The following is a 14,854-nucleotide window of genomic DNA, read 5'->3' as shown; positions in this document are numbered from 1 at the left end:
CAAAATGCTTAGCAGCATTTCGTTTGTCTTAACATTCTGAATTCAGATTCTGCTGAGGTTGGGTTTGCCTTTCCTCCTCTCAGGATCAATGAAATAAGTACCAGTTACACACTGGGGTCAATGTAATCGAGTAGCATAGCCCTCCCTACAAAATTTCAGGCCTTGTGCTTATAGTAGAAATAATTGTTATTATTACTATTATTATTATTATTATTATTATTATTATTAAGATGGTGAGCAGGCCGAAATGCTGCTGTGCTAGATGAAATGCTATTTGGTATTTTGTCCATCTTTACATTCTGAGTTCAAATTGCACTGAGGTTGACTTTGATTGTCTTCCTTCCTGGATCAATAAATTTAGTACCAGTTGAGCACTGGGGTCATAATCAACTAGTCCCTAAGGATGTTGAACGACACACCCATGTTTCCAGAGGTGAATTATTCAAACCCCAAAAAATTCCTCTCAACACATGGCTATGATGCTTCCCCACTACTTCTGCTCATGATCAGAGATGCACATATTGTCAGCCACGAAGGGACGTGCTCAACTGATTAAGGTCAAACAACTGACAAGCAAATCTGTGGTATTGAGCAGAATATTTGCTGTGGCCCATCCCTTCCAATCAGTTAAGACCAGAAGCCACGAGAGCCACTGCTTGGTACTGCATCAAGGCATTTATTATTATTATTATTATTATTATTATTATTATTAAGGGCAAAGGATTGGCAAAGTCATTAGAATGTTGGATGAAATGCGTTGAAGTATCTACTCAAGTTCAAATTCCACCAAATTCAACTTTGTTTCTTATTCTTCTGGGGTTGATAAAATAAAGTAGAAGTCAGGTATTGAGACTAATATCATTGATTAATACTTTTCCCTCGAAACTGATGAACTTGTACAAACGTCAGAAAACATTAAAAGTCTCAGATAAAATGCTTCATGGTATTAGTTGTGGACATGCAACATACAGAAAAAAAAAAAACAGAGATGGAAGCAAACAAGGACAACTACTTGAAAACTCCCAGCTTCTATATCCAAATTATAAATTCACATTTTCTTTTATTCTTTTACTTGTTTCAGTCATTTGATTGTAGCCATGCTGGAGCACCACCTTAAAGGGTTTTAGTCAAAGAAATTGAATCCAGGACTTATTCTTTGTAAGCCTTGTACTTATTCTATCAGTCTCTTTTGCTGAACTGCTACGTTATGGGGACATAAACACACCCACATCAGTTGTCAAGTGATGGTGGGGGATGCAAACATAAATATATACATACATATATATACATATGACAGGCTTCTTTCAGTTTCTCTCTACCGAATCCACTCACAGGGCCATGCTGTGGGACTGAACCCAGAACCATGCGGTTGGGAAGCAAGCTTCTTACCACACAGCTGTGCCTGTGCCTACATACATATATACATGCATACATACATATATGCATACATATATGCATGCATGCATACATGCATATGAATATATATACACACATACATACATGCATAACTACAACATACATGCATACATACTACATACACACATATATGCACACAAACACACAAAGATGCATACATACATGGATATATACATACATAGACACACACACGCACATACACACATAATACATACATACACACATACATGCACACATAAATGCATGTATACACATATGGATACATATATACATGCATACATACATATATGCATACATATATGCATGCATGCATACATACATACATACATACATATTGCGTGGGCTAGGTTTTGCTTTCCACATATTTTTCATTTAGCTAACGAGTGAGTTAGTGTTAAAGGTGTAAAGTCAGTGTTAGTTTGTAAAAACTTGCTTGTTGCCAGGTAACAGAACACGCTGATGTGGGTATGTAAGTGGATGTGTTTGCGGGCTTATAGGATATAGGGTGTGGATGTAAGTAAAAATAGGTGGGGATGGGGAAGAATATTCTGTGTATATTGCATATTTGTATGCGTGTATATACACATGTATTTACATACATACCTATCTGCAACTACACACACACGCACACACACACATACATACACACACACATAAATGTGGGATATATATATATATATATATATATATATATATATATATGCACACACATGTACATACATGCATATATGGGTACAGGACATCACCAACATTGCAAATAACATGAAATATGTAAACAAACAAGTTAAACACGTAAACAATGAGAAAAAAATTGAAAACTGGACAAGTAAACACAGAGAAAGGACCCTTCATCAGTTGTCGGCTGTCTATCAACTCCTTGTTTCAAGTATCCAACAACAATATGAGTCTTCAAAGACAGTTGTTCCCGTAAATTCTAAAATAAAATTTAGGATTTATGTAGGGTCAAAGTTGGGAACAAAAGCATGACAGTGGAGACATACAAGGAAACCGAACAAAAACAAACGTAGAGGGTCGTTAGACCAGAATGAGTATATGTATATGTATATATATACATATCCCATATGTGTATGTGTGAGTATGTATTTGTGTCTGTATTTGTCCCCCCACCACCACTCGACAACCAGTGTTGGTATGTTTATGTCCCTGAAACATGGTAGTTTGGCATAATAAGGCAGATAGAAAAAGTACCAGGCTTCAAAAATAAGCACTAGAAGCGATTTGTTTGACTAAAATTCTTCTAGGTAGTGCCCCAGCATGGCTGCAGTCTCATGAGTGAAAAGAGTAAAAGACAAAATATATCACCACCATGATCATCATCTAACATCTATGTTCCATTCTGGCAAGGGCTGGACGGTTTGACAGGATCCAGTGAGTCCAAGGACTGCATCAAATTTCAGTATCTGCTTTGGCATGGTTTTTTTTTTAAGGGCTGGATGTCCTTTCTAATGTCAACCACTTTTTTGTGTCACCTGCACTATTGAAGTCACTATGCAGCTCACAGGACAACAAGCCCAGTGGGAGGTCAGGGAGTTAGCGTCTTGCCAGGGGATGAGGGTATTGGGAGGTGGCAGTGTCAGAGCAGGTTCTTAAAGAGGGCTTGCATAGCTACTCAGTTCTAGCAGGGGGAAGAAGAGAGAGAGAGAGAGAGAGAGAGAAAATGACAGTAGGAGCTGCAAGAGATAGATAAGGGCAATGAGGTGCTTGGAGAGTAGAAGTGGGTGGGTGGGTGGGTCTTTGCAAGATTGAATAGGAAGATGATGCGGGAATGGGGAGGCAGACTGTTAAAATGAGTAAGGTTGATGAAGGGTGGACAAACAAAGAACCATGAGTTGGGGGGAGATAGAAAAATGCAGAAGAGTGTGGAGGGAGTGGCAGCAATAGTAATAACATTTACACACACACACATATATATATATATATATATATATATATATATACACATATATACATAGACACATATACATGCATACATACAAACATATTTACATATATGCATGCATATATACATGCATATATGCATACAGAGAGAGAGATGACATGGTTGGGTAGTCTACAGGAACCGAGGAAGGCAGGCATAATGTATGGGAGTGGGGAAGAGGCAGGCAGGTCTTTTTGAGAACTGCATATTGCCAGAGATTCTAGTCTTCTGTCATCATCATCAGTTTAATGTGCACTTTTCCACACTTTCATGAATCAGATGGGATTCACCATCATCATCATCATTTTACACCTGTTTACTATAGTGCCATTTGGCTGGATAGACTGTCATAGTCCAATTCTTATTCGGAGTTACTGCCCCTCCACCCCTACAGATCAAAAGATCACATCTCAATTGTACCTTTTGCCTTTGGCTTGGTTTCTATGGCCAAATACACTTCTTTTCACTAATCACTCCACAGACTACAGTGAGTGCATTTTATCCTAGCACCAGCACTAAAGAGGTTGTCATGTCTTTAATAATGGTTTCAAACTTTTAGCACAAGGCCGGTGATTTCAGAGAGGGGTTAAGTCAATTACATCAATCCCCAATACTCAACTGGTACTTACTTTATTGACCTCAAAAGGATGAAAGGCAAAGTCAACCTTGGTGGAATTTGAACTCAGAATGTAGAGACAGATAAAATGCTGCTAAGCATTCTTCCCAGTGTGCTACTGATTCTGCTAGTTCGCTGCCTTATGTGATGTCCTTAGTAATGCTGAAGAACTCTCTCAAACTTACATTGTCTTTCCTCAATTGGCTAGATGCATTTTATTGTGGAACCAGCATCGGCGAGGCTGTCGTCTGTTATTTAAAGCTAGAGTGTCCTCATCGTTCTATATGCATGTACATACAAGGTAACATGTCTGAAAAGGTGATTGGTAGAAATGGCAGAAGAACCAGGAAGGATGGTTGAGGATTGCAAGAGTATGTGGGGGAAGACAGTGGAGGAATATAATAAAGGTGGAGGTGTTCAATGGTAAGAGTGAATGCTGGATGTCAGTAGAAATTGTCTTGGTGAGAGAGAGAGAGAGAGAGAGAGAGACAGAGAGTGATAACTAGGTTATACCATGTATTGTTAGGTACTACCTATGTATGTTATACTGATAGAACAATACAGCAAATGGAACAGTGGACAGTTGCTATCTGAAAGTTGCATTGAGCAATATCTTCTTATGAAATTATTGCTTCAAGTATGCAGAACGTCTGCAAATTCCAATTCTGTTATAGATTCCTAAATAATAAGGATAGATTGGAGATTGGGATATTTTTATTTCATTGTTGACAACTGTTTCAACAATTCCATAATAACTTGTGATATGTTAGTGGTAATCTTGGTGATCTTGTGATATGTTGATAAACATGTCTGCTATGAAGGATCAGTCTTATATGTTATGTAGTTTAACAACATAGCCATTCATGAAAACACTTAAATATACAGGGTGCAAGGGGTAAATTGTTGCCATTTTATATTTTTAATTTTGTGTATGCGCATTGTTTGTTTTTGATTTTGTCAAGTACACAGTATAGTAGGGTCAGTTGGGCACCATCTGAGAGAAATCAGCACCATGACACAATTCACTCTGTCAGAAATTCGGAAACAACATGCTTTACTACTTGGCATTTATGCCAGAAGCTCCAATATGGTCATTTCAGAGTGTTTGGGTGTCAGTCTGAGGTCATGTACCGAGAGTGATAGAAATCAAACATCCAGTCAGCATCATGATGTTTCACTGAAAGAAGCTCATCATGCATATATATATAAATATATATATATATATATATATATATATATATATATATATATATATATATATATATGCACACACCTACACACGTGTGTGTGAGTGTGCACATGTGTGCATGCGTGTGCGTGTGTGGGTGTATGCGTGCGCTCGTGTGTGTTGTGTCTTCTTGCCTTGACATCGCATGATAGTTGTAAATGATTGTCACTGTCATACAGGTTGTGTCACTCATTTCCAATATCATGTCAGGCCATGGGGAAATATGACCTTGCTTGAAAACAGGTGAGGGTTGACAACAGGCAGGCAATCTGGCCATAGAAAATCTGCTTCAATAAACGCTGTCCAACCCATGTAAGTATGGAAAAGTGGGCATTAACTGATGATGATGACATAATTTATTACACCAAACTTAGGTATAGGCAAAGCTGTGTGTTTAAGAAGTTAGCTTTGCAACCACGTGGTTACAAGTTCAATCCCATTGCATGGGATTGAACTAGTTTCTTCTACTATAACCCCATGCTTATCGACTGGGAGAAAACAATTTCATCTCTGAAGAACAGTCAACAAACCATAAAATGGTTGATCAAAAGATGCTCTCCTACTTTTGTTCCATACATCAATAGCATAAAATAGTGTGTTTATGTTTATATTTATCCCACAGTGAGGCTTTGTATTATTTAAATGTATTTTAGGTTGTCAGATATAGGCCATGTTATGCATAAAATAGATATTGCTTAAGCAATCGTTTCTGTTACAGATACAAGGCTTGAAATATTTTAGGTAGGGGGTGGTGAGGGCCTAGTCAGTTCCACTAACCGTGTGTGTGTGTGTGTGTGTGTGCCTATGTCTACTTGTACAAGTAGGGGAGAAGACTTGTGCATATTTGTAGTCACTACAGGTAAATAACATGCTAACCTGCTGTGACAACAAAGATGAATAATATATGAACAATATAGTTGTTTTTAGAAGGGAACAGTTTAACAGCTTAAGTGTAGTAACTTCATATGAACACTTTAACAACTTGACTAAAATTGTAGCTTTCCTATCATATGGTTCTGGGTTCAGTCCCCCTGAATGGCACCATAGGCAAGTGCCTTCTACATTAGCTCCAGGTAACCAAAACCTTGTGAGTGGATTTGGTAGATAGAAACCGAAAGAAGCCCATTTCGTGTGTGTGTGCGTGTGTTTGTGTCTTCTATGTTTGTCCCCACCACCACTTGACAGTCTGTGTTGGTTTGTTTACAACCCATAACTTAGCACCTTGGCAAAAGAGGTTGGTAAAATAAGTACCAGACTAAAAAAAAGTATTGGGATCAATTTGTTCAACTAAACCCTTCAAGGTAGTGTACCAGAATGGCTACAGTCAAATGAGTGAAGCAAGTAACACATAAGGACAAAAGAGACAGTAATTACAGATGAATAGATAAATAATAAAATTTCAATAATTACAGGTGAACATGATGAGATTTATGTCCCTAACATTCTTTGGAATATGATGAAAGTGAAACTGAAAACAGTCTTCAGCAACACAATAGTGATATATTTTAATTTTGTTTGGTGTTAAATTAAATCCCAATTAGAAATTATGGTTAGTTTGACACATCACACTTGCAGTGTTCTCATCATTGTATTCTAGCATTAAAATCCTTTCTTCCATAGGCACAAGGCCAGCAATTTCAAATTTTGACACAAGGTCAGCAAGTATGGAGGAAGGAGATGGGTTAAGATGATAAAATCAATCCCAGTGCTCAGCCGGTACTTATTTTATTGATCCCCAAAAGGATAAAAGGCAAAATTAACTTTGGTGGAATTTGAACATGAAGATGAACGAAATGCCGCAAAGCATTTTGCGCAACAAGCTAACAATTCTGCCAGCTTACTACCTTTTTTCTGGCATTGAAATAAAACTATTTTAGCCACCATCAGGCAGCACCCACTAACTATATAGATAAAGGGAGGTAAGAAGAGGAAGTAAAAGATATTGCAAGGAATATGGCAAGTAAAAAAACAAGATTTCAAAATCTCAGTTTTTGACAACATGAAAGTATTATTAATGATGAACTGTAATGAGAGAACTGATGCAGCCAACTTCATCCAACTTCATTACTTTACTGGTATTTTATCAATTCTTGAATGGTGTAAGACTAAGTAAACCTCCGTAAGACAAGAACTTAGAACCTAGAGAAATATAACTAAATACAGCATAGTATTTTTGGTAAGTAACCTGCCCACAGCCAGCCCTGGCTCTATGATACAAACTTGCTGTTTAAAGAAATCTAAATTAAAACCTTCCATTGAAATTTTATGTTAATTTAAGTTCTGAATACCAGCTTAATTATGATTAAAGTTGTTTTAATAAATTCATTATTTTGAAAATTATTTGAAACAAAGGCAGAGTATTTCAACAGAAATATGATAACAAAAGGTTAAATGACTGTTATCCATTGTACGTCAGTTGGTGGAATAGAAAGAGATTTTCTCACTCATCATCATCATAACATTTCCAATTGTTTTGTGCAAGTTTCTGCAGCACCACTAAGTGCACCAACTCATTCCTGTTGTAGTATTTTGCTTGTTTATTTCTAGTGATATTTTAGTGTTTCATCTGTTTGTTTTGATGAACATGTGTTCTATGTTTGTGCTGTTATGTGCTAACTGACTTTCATACCTGTAACATGAGTAGTGCTATAGTATTTGGTAGAGGTTCTATGCAGTAAATACAATGTGGATTGGAAAAGAAAAACATGCTTTGTGACATTTGTTCCAAGTTTTTGCATTCCAAGTTCAAATCCCAGCAAGATCGATTTTACCTTTTGTTTCTCTGAAGTCATATAAAAATAAGGTACCTGTTAAGTACTGGGCTTGATTTAATTAACTAACACCTCCCCACCTTTATTCCTAAATTAGAAACAATCGTTTTAGAATTGGCAGAATTATTAGTGTCTCAGATAAAATATCTTGTGTTATTTGTTCAGGCTTTTTATATTCTGAGTTCAAAACACACTCAGGCCAAGATTGTCTTTCAGCTTTCTGGGATTGATAAAATAAAGTATCAGTCAAGTACTGGAGGTGATAAATGAACAACCTGCTTCCCATGAAATTTTTGCTTTTGTAACTATGTTAGGAATTTAAGAAGGGCATCCAGCTGTAGAAATCAAGCCAAAACAGACTATGGAACCTGGTATGGCCTTTTGACTTGCTAGTTCCTGTCAAGCTGTCCAACCCATGCAAGCATGGAAAACAGACGTATGAGGATGATGATGAGTGTTAAACCGAAGGTGGCGAACTGGCAGAATCATTAGCAATGCCAAACAAAGTGCTTAGCAGCATTTCTTCTGGCTTGACATTCTGAGTTCAAATGCTGACAAAGTAGACTTTACCCTTCATACTTTTGGTATTGATAGAATAAAGTACCATTGAGCACTGGGATCGATGTAATCAACTTCCCTATCCCCTCAATATGGCAGGCTTTGTCCCAAAAATCAAAAAGAATTATTATTGTTAAGTTGTTTGTCTTTATGTTCTGAGTTCAAATTCTGGTGAAGTCAACTTTACCTTTCATCCTTCCAAGGGCAATGAAACAAGTACCAGTTTAGCACTGGGGTTAATGTAATTGATTAGCACCCTCCCCACAAATTTTGGCCCTTGTGCCTTTTGTAGAGAGGATTATTATTATTGTTAAGTTAAATTTTGAAAGGTTTAATGGAAAGGTACAGGTGATTAAATTGACCCAATTTGTTAACTGGTACACATTGAAATCTCCCCTAAGAGGATGAAGGGAAAAGTAGACCAAGGGCAGATTTGAACTCACAATGTAAAGAACAAAGCAAAATCATGCAAATATGTTTGCTAATTAGTTTTTAGCTAAGTGCTCCAGTAATTCTGTTGTCAAATACCAACAGTGATGTGATGCTAATGCTAACTAGTAATTAAAAAAAAATGTAATAAACATTGACAGGTGTGAAGAATATCTTTGGAGGAAGAAATATAAACAACAAACAGACATCCTCACATATAGGCAGACACAAACGTACAGACAATAACAACACGCACATACATTGAACAGCACTTTTGGCATGTGTTTTCATCCACTATAGCTCTGGGCTAACCAAAGTCTTATGACTGGATTTGATAAACAGACACTGAAAGAAGCCCATCACACACACACACACACACATATATATATATATATATAATAATAATATTAGGGACAAAATCCAAAATTACAGGTAAAAAGCTCAATTAAAATCAATTTATAAAAAATTAAAATTAAATTGAGCCTTATAGATAAAGTATATATAAAATATATAGTTTTAGGGAAAATAACCAATTTTCAAGAACTCATCGATGAAAATCCACTATCACATATAGAAAAATTAATAATTAAAAGCACAATAAATGAGTATAAGTGCTTTTAATTATTAATTTTTCTATATGTGATAGTGGATTTTCATCGATGAGTTCTTGAAAATTGGTTATTTTCCCTATAACTATATATATATATATATATATATATATATATATATATATATATATATATATTGTTTGAGTTGAAGAAACAGAACAATAAAAGAATTATATTCTACAATCAGCAGACACATTTGCCCAATCGCAGGCAAAATTAAAATCATCAATGTACTCATTGTGATTTCATAGCAAATTCCATAACTGGACTGAAATTACATTCCTGCATCCATCACAAGTAGATGCAGCTTCTCTCATTTTAAAGTTATGTATTTTTCGCTCTTTTCTCTTTTTTAAAAATCCTCTCTTTCAAACACTCAATCATTGAAATCCATGGGAGTGACTAACATACATTGTAAGATAAAAAGATAATGTCGTTAGTAGGTTTGGAAGTTATAAAGGTGAAAGAGGTGGGTGAAATAAAATAAATTAAGATAAAGTAAAGCAGGATAAAATGAGGTATTAGAGGGTTTAACTTTCATGATAGGTTTAGGGGTATAAAGTTCTAAAGGTTCATGGATGTAAGTGATTACGGATACATATGTATGAATGCGTGTGTGTCTGTCTTTGTATTTGTCCCCCACCAGCCCTTGACAACCAGTGTTGGTTTGTTTATGTCCCCTAGTGGTTTGGTAAAAAGAGGCTGATAGAATGAGAACCAGACTATAAAACAATAAGCACTGGGGGTGATTTGATCCACTAAAACCTTTCATGGTGATGCCCCTGTATGGTCACAATCCTTGAAACAAGTAAAAAATTAAAATATATACACAAACACTTTCATACTTACACACAAACTAACACCTACCTACATAATGACAAGCATGCATACACACACTCACACACAGACACACACACACACACACACATGCATGCACAAGCATATACTAACATATAATGAAAGAGAAGCTTCAAGGAAGCTGTTCAAATTGCTAGAAATAACAGCCACATGTCCCTCAAATTACACTGACTGTCTTTAAATCTAAAAGAAGACAGGAAGGCCATCTGGTCATAAAATACAGTACCAAAAAGTCATATCTACCCCAAGCCAGCATCGAAAAGGAGAATGTAAAAACAATGCCAATGAGGATGTATGTATGTATGTAATTATTCCGTTTTATTTCAAGATTTCTTGCCAACAGAGAAAGAGCCAGTTTCTAACCTAGATCCAAGGCTCCTTCATTGGAATTTCAACAACACCAACAGGGTATTTTTGTATGTATGTATTATATGTGCAGATTTGTATGTTTTGCTTTATGTATGTATTCTCAGGTATGTATGTGTGTGTGTTTGTGCATGAAGTATGTATGTGTGTTTGTGCAGGTAGTGTGTATGCATTTACATACGTATGTATATTGTATCTAGGCACAGACATAGCTGAGTGATTGGAAGTTTACTTCCCATCTACATGGTTCCATGTATAGTCCCACTATGTGACACCTTGGGCAAGTGTCTTCAATTATAGCCCAAGGCCAAGCGAAGCTTTGTGTGGATTTGGTAGACAGAAACTGGAAGAAGCCTGTTGTTTGTGTGTCACTCTCTCTCTCCTTGTTTTGACATCATACAGTAGTTGTAAATGAGTGCATCATCGTACAAACAGTATCTCCCGTTTCAATCATCCATGAAAATATGTCCAGCCATGGCAAAATATTACCTTTGTTAGAAACAGATGAGGGTTGGTGACAACAAGAGCATTCAGAGCATATATATATATCAAGGCCGACAGGAAGCGGTCCAGCTTCCTAGGGCTAAATAGCAATAGTATATTCCCTTATTGGGACTGTCATGTTAAGTTGGCAGTATACAACTACTTTATTGCATCACTACTGCTTAAGTCTCTCTGAGAGATTTAGAAATGTATTATTTCTAATATATATATATATATATATATATATATATATATATAAAACATGAAACCACTAAGACACCTCAGAAGCCAACTGATGACAAAATCAGGTGCGATTGTTCCTTGTATTAGCTCAAAGACAATATAATGTATTGGTATATTTATTTCTTATATATTATTTTTTTTATATATTATTTTCTTCATTTTGTACTTCTTTGTAAAAAACATTTTCATTCTCCTTCTTGAAAATTTGCTTCGCAATGAAAGCCGGTTAGAAATCTTTATTAAAATATGCTTCCAGTTTAGCATTCTGCCTTATTCTTCATTTTTCTATTATTTCTCCACGTGCGGTTAACACAACCCCACTATTTACTGACTTATATATATATATATATATATATATATGTATATATATATATATTAAATAAAATGAGATAACAAAGCCAAGGCTGTGTGTAATTTTCAGGGCACTTATAAAGAGAAAGTTAGCATTACAGCTGTTTCTGGGATATTAGGGATATCCCTTCATCAGAGACGATGTGAGATGGTTAAATAGAGGGAAATAGTAGAGTTCGATATACGGAGTTATTTTGGAAAAGGATGGAAATAAGAAGTATAAAGGGAAATAAGAGAATCAAAGTAGTAAAAAGAAATATATATATAGGATGTTATAGTTGCAGTTCCATTATCCGAGGAAAGTGGTATGTAGAAGTGGTAGAGATGCTTCTTGTCCGTGGTATGTAAATTCCGATAGGAGTTCATATTTTGTCATTACAAATGGAAAGTATGGAGCTGTAGATTCCATGTGCTGTTCATCCAAAGGGATCTTGTGGTATAAATATATAAATATATTAGTTGGTCTGTAGTTTATAAGTCTGAAAAAAAGCACTCGCCCCCAAATTCTTTTGAGTAATGATATTTAACTTTCTGTGCATGTGCACACACACACACACACAAATATTATATCTATCATCATTGTTATCCTCATTTTAACACACACTTTTCTATGTTTGCATGGGCTAGATGGAATTCAAACATACCGTCAATGGTTAGATGTCCATCCTGTCATCAGCACTCACGTTCTTTCATGCATGGTATTCCCTCGCCCCCCCGTGACCAGACATGTTTCAATGGAAGATTGAAAAGGAACAACAGCACTTTGTATAACAGTTGTTCCTATTTTGAAACTGTTATATGAACCCAAGGCAATTAGAAACCAACACACCCACTTACACTTATTCCTCCCCCACATATAAAGATAGATATAGCAACATATTCATATACAATGGGATTCTTTCAGTTTCCATCTAACAAATCCACTCACAAGGCTTTAGTCAAAGTGGGGCTTTAGTCAAAGTGGGGCTTTAGTAGAAAGTACTTGCCCAAAGTGCTAGATATCTTATCTTTTACTTGTCTTTGTCTTTGGACAGTGGCCTTGCTTGGGCACTGCCTTGAAGGGTTTTGGCCTCAAAAATCAATCCCCAGTACTCTTTTTTTCTAAGTGTGCTACTTATTCATTAAGGCTCTTTTGTTGAACTGCTAAGTTATGGGGATGTAGACAAACCAACACGAGGTTGTGGCAGATATAACCACTTCACACTGAGGCACACACATGCACACACTCACACATAATCTGGGTAATAACCTTATGGCATGCTTTACAAAGCTCTTCCATAGGTATTGGCTACCATATGCTATCATATAGCAGGAATTCGCCTTTTAATGGATATACATGTGGAAATTCATTAATATCATAGAATTGATATTAAAAAATTACAGTACGAGAAGATGGAATGAACAGGCTTTAATCCAAATCACTACAACAGCAATTACCAGTTTATACTACTCACAGAAACAATTATAGCGATTTTGATTAAAGCCTGTTCATTCTATCATCTTGTGTTATATATATATATATATATATATATGTATATAGTGGGCTTCTATCTTCTGTTTCCATCTACCAAATCTTTGATCAACTCAAGGCTATTGGAGAAGACACTTACCCCAAGGTGCCATGTTGTGTGACTGGACATAAAACCATGTAGTTGCGAAGCAAACTTCTTACCACACAGTCAGGCCTGCACCTTCTGTCTATATTATATAAGTCAAGAAATTCTAATTTCAATGTTTATTGAGATCATTATTTAAACCACTATTGTAAAATTCCCTTGTACTTATCATCTAAACACTTATATATCTAAATAGACAACCCCACCCCAACTACACACAAACACACACAATTACACAAACACACACACACACACACACACACACATATATATATATACTAAAAATATTTCACATAAGTCAAAAGCTATGGAAAAATAATTGTCAAAAGAAAATATGTTTTTCCATTTATATTGTAGTGAATTAATTCCTAAGTATATTATTACAGTCAAATCATTCCAAAATACATTATTACTTATTCCAAAATATCATATATATATATATATATATATATATATATATATATATATATATATATATATATATATGTATGTATGTATGTATGTATATGCAAATAATACAAAATATACTGGTATATACTAAATAAAATTACAGAGTTTGTATTATGAATATTTATAATTATTTCAAGAAAATATAAATTGAAGCTTTCATTTTATAATAAATATACCACATACCGTTATACTTTCTAAAGAGTCAAACGTATAAATACATACACACACACACACACCCACACACACACTCATGTACAAGTGAACACACACACACACACTCATGTACAAGTGCACATATACACACACACACACACGAATATGGGGGATATCGAGGAAAGTGAAATTAATTTGCTTTTACAGTTGCACATTTTTGCATGTGCTTGAGCGTGTGTGTGTGTGTGTGTGTTATACTGAGATCTTAGTTCTAATGCATGTATGAGTATATGCGCATGCATAACTATACATGCCTGAGTGCATATGGTTTAAGTGAGTGTAATTTTGAAGATGGATACCTCTTCGTCCTCCTCTTCCTTCTCATCATCATTTTAATGTCTTCCTTCCCATGCTTGCAAATATCAGACAGAGTTTATTGAGCCAAATTCTCTATGGCTGGATGCTCTTCCTGCTTTTTGCAGAATATTGGAAATGAATGACACTGCTTGTATGACAGTGAAATTCATTGCTTGACAACTGTCAAGCAATGTCAAGGCAAGGAAATACAAACATGCATACATTCACACTCATACACACACACATGTACATACCAACACTCACACACACACATTTATATATGAGAGCATTTTTCAGTTTCTGTCTACCAAATCCACTCACAGGGCTTTGGTTGGCCCAGGCCTATAGCAGAAGACACATGCTCAAAGGGCCACACAATGTGATAGAACCCAAAACCTTGTTGTTGTAAGCA

General features: G+C 35.8%; 1 protein-coding gene across 16 annotated transcripts in view; it reads right to left on the bottom strand.

Moving 5' to 3' along the window:
* The window catches only part of LOC106870346 (uncharacterized), a 235,788-nt gene that overhangs the window by 15,639 nt on the left and 205,295 nt on the right, over positions 1-14,854 (bottom strand). The window lies entirely within an intron of this gene.

This window comes from Octopus bimaculoides, chromosome 26 (genome assembly GCF_046866305.1).
Source record: "Octopus bimaculoides isolate indiv1 chromosome 26, ASM4686630v1, whole genome shotgun sequence".
Lineage (NCBI taxonomy): Eukaryota > Metazoa > Mollusca > Cephalopoda > Octopoda > Octopodidae > Octopus > Octopus bimaculoides.
Note: the sequence above shows the minus strand (reverse complement) of the source record. Positions and strands in the feature narration are given on the sequence as shown.